Source organism: Salvelinus sp. IW2-2015, linkage group LG31, assembly GCF_002910315.2.
Source record: "Salvelinus sp. IW2-2015 linkage group LG31, ASM291031v2, whole genome shotgun sequence".
NCBI lineage: Eukaryota > Metazoa > Chordata > Actinopteri > Salmoniformes > Salmonidae > Salvelinus > Salvelinus sp. IW2-2015.
In genome coordinates, this window is record NC_036870.1 from 11,365,777 (window position 1) to 11,372,201 (window position 6,425).

Genomic DNA, 6,425 nt, shown 5'->3' on the forward strand with positions numbered 1-6,425 from the left:
ATCTTCGAGTCTCTCCACATTGTGATCTGGTTTTGTTCCATTTATAAACAAGATCTTCGAGTCTCTCCACATTGTGATTTTGTTCCATTTTCAGGTCATCAGGTTGTTTGCTAGATTCCCTCCAGAAAACCAAGTCAATATCTACTGTTATAAACACAGGCTGGCTACACTTACTGCTGCAGTGCTACTTGCTACTCTCACTTGCAGTTACTGTGGTCGTAATCCTTATTAAGTTAATTCAACGAAACGGCGAGGGTAACATATTTTATATCAAGTACAAGGGGAGGTTTATGGGAAAATATTTGTAATGAAGGGGGTACATTTGTTTAAATTATACCTCGAGTTGGAACCCCACTCCCCCATAGTCAGTTTATAATGGTTTCTTAGAAACAATGAAGATCCTCCCAATGATATAATGTTAAATCTTGGTTGTTTAAAAGGTCTAAAAAAGTTGGGGGGAAATTTTATGAGTTTAGATCAGCCGTTGGACTAGTATCCGAAAGGCTGCTGGATCGAATCCCCGAGATGACAAGGTAAAAATCTGTTGTTCTGCCCCTGAACAAGGAAGTTAASCCACTGTTCCCRGGTAGGCCGTCATTGTAGATAAGAATTTGTTCTTAACTGACTTGCCTAGTTAAATAAAGGTTAAATACAATAAAAAATGTTTAAAAAATAATCAAAAAAGTAAGTTAAATTTACTTAGGCTGTCATTAAACTCTTTTAGAGTCTATTGACACATCAGTGCATCAATCTAAGCAACATAATAAACAAATCACCATCAACATCCGTCAGTCTAAGATAGAGATATTTATTGGGTTGGGGGGAACATGTTTGTAATGATAACTCCATTTGGAACACCACTCCCCCCTAGTGATGGATTATTTATTTTATGGGCTGTGTCTCAATCCACCACATCCAGTTATGGCGTCTTCCACATCTGAGGTGGAAGGTGGACGAGCTACAGAGGTGTTGTCAGACCGCGAGACATCCTGAAAATCTGTCTTCTCACAAAAAGGGCTGTATCATACAAAACGGTTCAAATCCTCAGACCTGAAACCAGGCCCCCCTTAACCCCTCAGTCCTCCCCTCAGACCTGAAACCCAGGCCGCCCTTAACCCCTCAGTCCTCCCCTCAGACCCCCTACAGAGCAGCAGCACTAGCTGAGTAAACCACAATCACACACATAGGACTATATATGATATACAATCATATGAACACACTCCCATATACCCACACATATATATATAAACACATGTAAACATATACATACATTGACCACTACTAATGTTGATAAGTCTGATATTATGATGTTGGCATTACAGTATTCATATAAGAGCTAGTCACTGATTGGCTGAGAGGACACACTCAGTACACAGGAAACCCACACTGACTTCCTGTTGTTGTTGCCATGGTGCTGTCATTCAGCCTGAGGAAGAGAGACCAAACGTTGTTTTTACAAGTTAATTTGTCACATAAATCTCTCCCCTTCACACATATTGACCAGAGTGTGGATGTTAACTGATTGGCTGCTGTTCATTGATTAACACAGAGATCATTCATCAGATGGGATGAAAAGAACTGTTTAACACTGGGTATATAGCACATCCTCCAGTGCATCCTGGGTATTGTAGTTTACTATTATCACCACCATAGTTTAGTGTTGTAAATACAAAGATCCATCATGAAAAATAACATAGATTCAGAATCTCTATTCATTGCTGAAAAGTAATGTTTAACACCTACTTTAGGTCTAACATTAGGTCTACTGCCTGACTACAGGTATAAAGGCCTACTTTAGGTCCAACATTAGGCCTTCTGCCTGACTAAAGGTATAAAGGCCTACTTCAGGTCTAACATTAGGACTATAGCCTGACTACAGGTATAAAGACCTACTTTAGGTCCAACATTAGGCCTACTGCCTGACTACAGGTATAAAGGCCTACTTTAGGTCCAACATTAGGCCTACTGCCTGACTACAGGTATAAAGGCCTACTTTAGGTCTAACATTAGGACTATAGCCTGACTACAGGTATAAAGACCTACTTTAGGTATAACATTAGGTCTACTGCCTGACTACATGTATAAAGGTCTTTTTGTCTATTTTAAGCCTCTGTATAAGTGTATTTTCTTGTAGGTTTAAAGGTCAACTCAGTCATCAAAATGTGTGTATGTTTCTTCATAGAGTGTCTGTAGGTCTAAGGTGAACATCTCAAAGAAGCTGAATATTTTCCATTGACGTCACGTTGGTGTGAAACCTGTTTACCTCGATGCTAGACCCTCCTCTTCCTGTCACAACATGGGTTTCAGAGAAAAGGACCACGAGCTGAAAACTTTCCACTCGATCGAACCAATCGCTGCTCATATGTCCTTTCATGGTAAAGTTCATCTAGTCATGAACACGGAAATACGCAGCAAAGACCTTGTTACTCAAAGACCCAGCTACTCTCTGAGAGTCACCATCACACCATCAGACTACCAGATGGACAGGCTGTGTGTCACTCTGATTGCATTCTTATGTGAGAAACYTTTTTACTGGGCCTCATAGCTGGATGATAGATGATTTTTTGATGTGGTTTTATGGTTGAACAGATTTGTTATCTTATTATTRTGATATTGTGATGACTGTGGTAAAGACATGAGGTTTATATTTTCAYGTGGAGAAGTTTATGATGTCAAGGTGACATTCTGTGATTCATCCTAACACTGTTCCTCTGCTACCTGTAGGTGCTGTTTCCTCCAGTCAGTTCATCCTAACACTGTTCCTCTGCTTCCTGTAGGTGCTGTTTCCTCCAGTCAGGATGGGATCTCTGCAGCAGAGGTGGAGCTGAGAGTCAGACCAGGAGACAACATCACTCTCTACTGTGACTGTAGTTTTTCCATTGGAATATTTTTGTGTGGTTCAGAAATTGTTCCATGAGCACCAGCCTACTCTTACGATCTCCATTTACGACTACTTCCTCAATCCTCTCCCTCGCTTCACTCCGTTGAGATCTTCAGGACTCTTCTGTTAATCCCAACCGTTTCCCTGGATATAATCTGTTATGGAACCCCTCTAACAACTCCTATGATCTACTGATTGAGAACATCACTGAAATTGACCTGGGACTCTACTATTGTGGGACTATGGAGAACAAGTTAGTGGATGATGGAGGTAAAGGAGGAATTAAACAGAAAGAGTTGTACCACTATGGAAACATCACCACTAGGATTTCACTTGGTAAGAACAGTTAATATTCTGTCTTTATCTTCTGGCTGTATCTTTGGTATTGTTAATATTGTTTTAGTATTGGTGTGTCTGGTTTCCTTGAATGAGAGGATGAGTTGGAAGGAACGCCAAAGTAAGCTCATCAAATGTCCCCTCAAATTCATGTTGGTTTCTTTGAATGATACGCCAAAGTAAATGTATCTTATTTTGTATCAACCCTCTGAGACTAATCTAAACTCACAAAATGTCCCCCCCAATTCATGTTTAAACATCCAAGAGTCATGACTAACAATAGATCTTTGAGGAGGCCTTGATTGTTTCAAAGAGTGTAGTTCTGATTGTGTTTAATGTTTTGTCCAGACACCAGTCCTCCTGAGTCCTCCTCCTCCTCCTCCCCTGATGTAGACTGTGGGCTGTGTTGGATGTTGCTGTTCAGTCTGTGTCCTGTGTCTGCTCTCCTCTCCTCCCTCCTCTCCTCCACCTGTGTCTACTCCTTTTGCAGAACAACAGGTAAACTCACTCTCTCAGTCAGGATTGACTTAATTAATCACTCGTTCATGTTTACAGTCTGGGAATTCCTAATCAATCTCACCTATTATTTAAACAATTACCTACGTTTAAAGCCTTCGTTTTTTAAAGCATTTTGACCACAATAAGTAAACATTTACCACCTTTTAACTGATATGTCCTAGTTTAACCTCAAACTTGGTGTTTTAATGGTGATAACTCTTCCTCTGCAGCTCCAACTGAGACTCAGGTTCCTCTGAACAGGACGACCAGCAGGGGTAGTCGCTGCAGAGAGCAGGCTACAGTCAAAGTGGGTGTTGTAGTTTTATGTTGAGTAGCCATTTTGATTTGTAGTCATGGCACCAATATACAAGATCTAATCGTAATGTATGATGATATTCATAAATATTAACATTATTAATACAATCTCTCTCATTCTCTCTCTCTCTCTGTATATATATATCTTACTCTCCTTGTCTCTCTCTCACTCTCTCTCTCTGACTTCAGTACCTATTCAGCCATCAATACCAGCAGAGTGTGAGACTTATACCATCCATCAATACCAGCAGATGTGAACCTATACCATCCATCAATACCAGCAAGGAGTGAGACCTATACCATCCATCAATACCAGCAGAGTGAGACCTTACCATCCATCAATACCAGCAGAGTGAGACCTACACATCCATCAATACCATCAGAGTGAGACCTATACCAGCCATCAATATCATCAGAGAGAGACCAATACATTATTTATCAGGAGGACAAGGTATTACAGCTTTGATTGTATGAGTTATTATATTTTTGTTCTAGTGACTTTTTTACTTTCGTCTGTAGCCTTTCATTTGTGCATTTTGGCTTATAATAATCATAACAATAGTTATTTTAAAATGTTGTTTTTAGCTCAGGGAAAATGTTTAAATAGCTTTTGATATAGTTTCAGTTTGAAGTTTCATTGTTGGTTTATCATTGTAATTCATGTTTGCAGTGTATTGATGTGTTTTAAAAGCAATTTTCAATAAATATTGATTCAGTTTCATTAGATGTTATTTCATTATTTAATTATCTCCCTCTATGTCAGGGGTATTGAACTCTGACCCTACCAGGTCCGTTGCCTGCTGGTTCTCTGTTCTGCCTGATCCTTAATTACACCCACCTGGTATCACAGGTCTAAACCAATCCGTGATTAGAGAGAAGGGAGCAATGTAAAGACACAGTTTAACTGGCTTGGAGGACCAGAGTTGAGTATGAGGACACTATGGTCTCTTCCAGTTCAATGTCATGTCATTCAGTCTGACTCGGCTCCAGCAACCTATCAGAGAGGTCTGTGTTTGAGGGTGTGGCTTATAGGCTTAGTAGGTGGCCGAAGGCGTCCGCATGCTACCAGCCAAAACAGTTCAGAGTTTGTGCGTATATTATGACAAAAAAATTTGACTTTTTTGTTTTGGGTTTTGTTGGCTGTTCAGACACTTAAAAAATGTTCTTGATGCCGAAGTTGTTAGCTTTAGTCTACGCCCCTTTGTCAGTGAATGGTCAACAGTGGGGACTTAGCTTGGAGAACAAGGAGTTTTTACCAGTTATTACAATTTTTTATGGAATAATTTTGAATTCCATTATCTTTCTCTTTCTCTCCAGGTATGACAATGAGTTTAGACATTTTTCTGTGGTTGATAATAATTATAAAAAATGTAAAAAACATTTATAACTATAAAAATGTATGTTTTTAAGCATTAATTTGACTGTAGATGGAACCTGCATTGGATCTGAGCAAAATCATATTTTCTAAACTTCAGGAAATATTGTCATATCTTTTTGTGAAGTGAACTGATGTGTTTTAAATGTACCTAGAATAAATATTGATTTATATAGTTTCATTTGATCTAATTTCATTGCCGTAAGCATTTAGAATTGATTATGAAATGATGTGTGGTGAAATGTGAAGACACTGCTTGTATCGTAAAGAGATGAAGTGACTGAGCTCCTAACAAGACAGATCATCCAGACTGACTCAGTCTACCTCTGTGGTACGTTCTGGTTTTGACCTAGCACTACACAGCTGAATCTAATAATCAACGCTTGATGATTCACTAGTTAATTATTTAAATGTGCACTTCTTGGGGTCCCCACGACCAAGTTTGGGAAATACTGCCCTACAGTCTCCTCAATGTAACTACACGCTCCTCCATGTTTAACTACAGTCTCCTCCATGTTAACTACAGTCTCCTCCATGTTAACTACAGTCTCCTCATGTTAACTACAGTCTCCTCCATGTTAACTACAGTCTCCTCCATGTTTACTACAGTCTCCTCCATGTAACTAAAGTCTCCTCCATGTTACTACAGTCCTAATGTACTACAGCTCCTCCATGTAACTTACAGTCTCCTCCATGTTAACTACAGTCTCCTCCATGTTAACTACAGTCTCCTCCATGTTAACTACAGTCCCCTCCATGTTAACTACAGTCTCCTCCATGTATCTACAGTCCTCATGTTAACTACAGTCTCTCCATGTTACTACAGTCTCCTCCATGTTACTACAGTCCTCTCCATGTTAACTACAGTCTCCTCATGTTAACTACAGTCTCCTCCAATGTTAACTACAGTCTCCTCCATGTTAACTACAGTCTCTCCATGTTAACTACAGTCTCCTCCATGTTAACTACCGTCCTTCTCCATGTTAACTACAGTCTCCTCAATGTTAACTACAGTCTCCT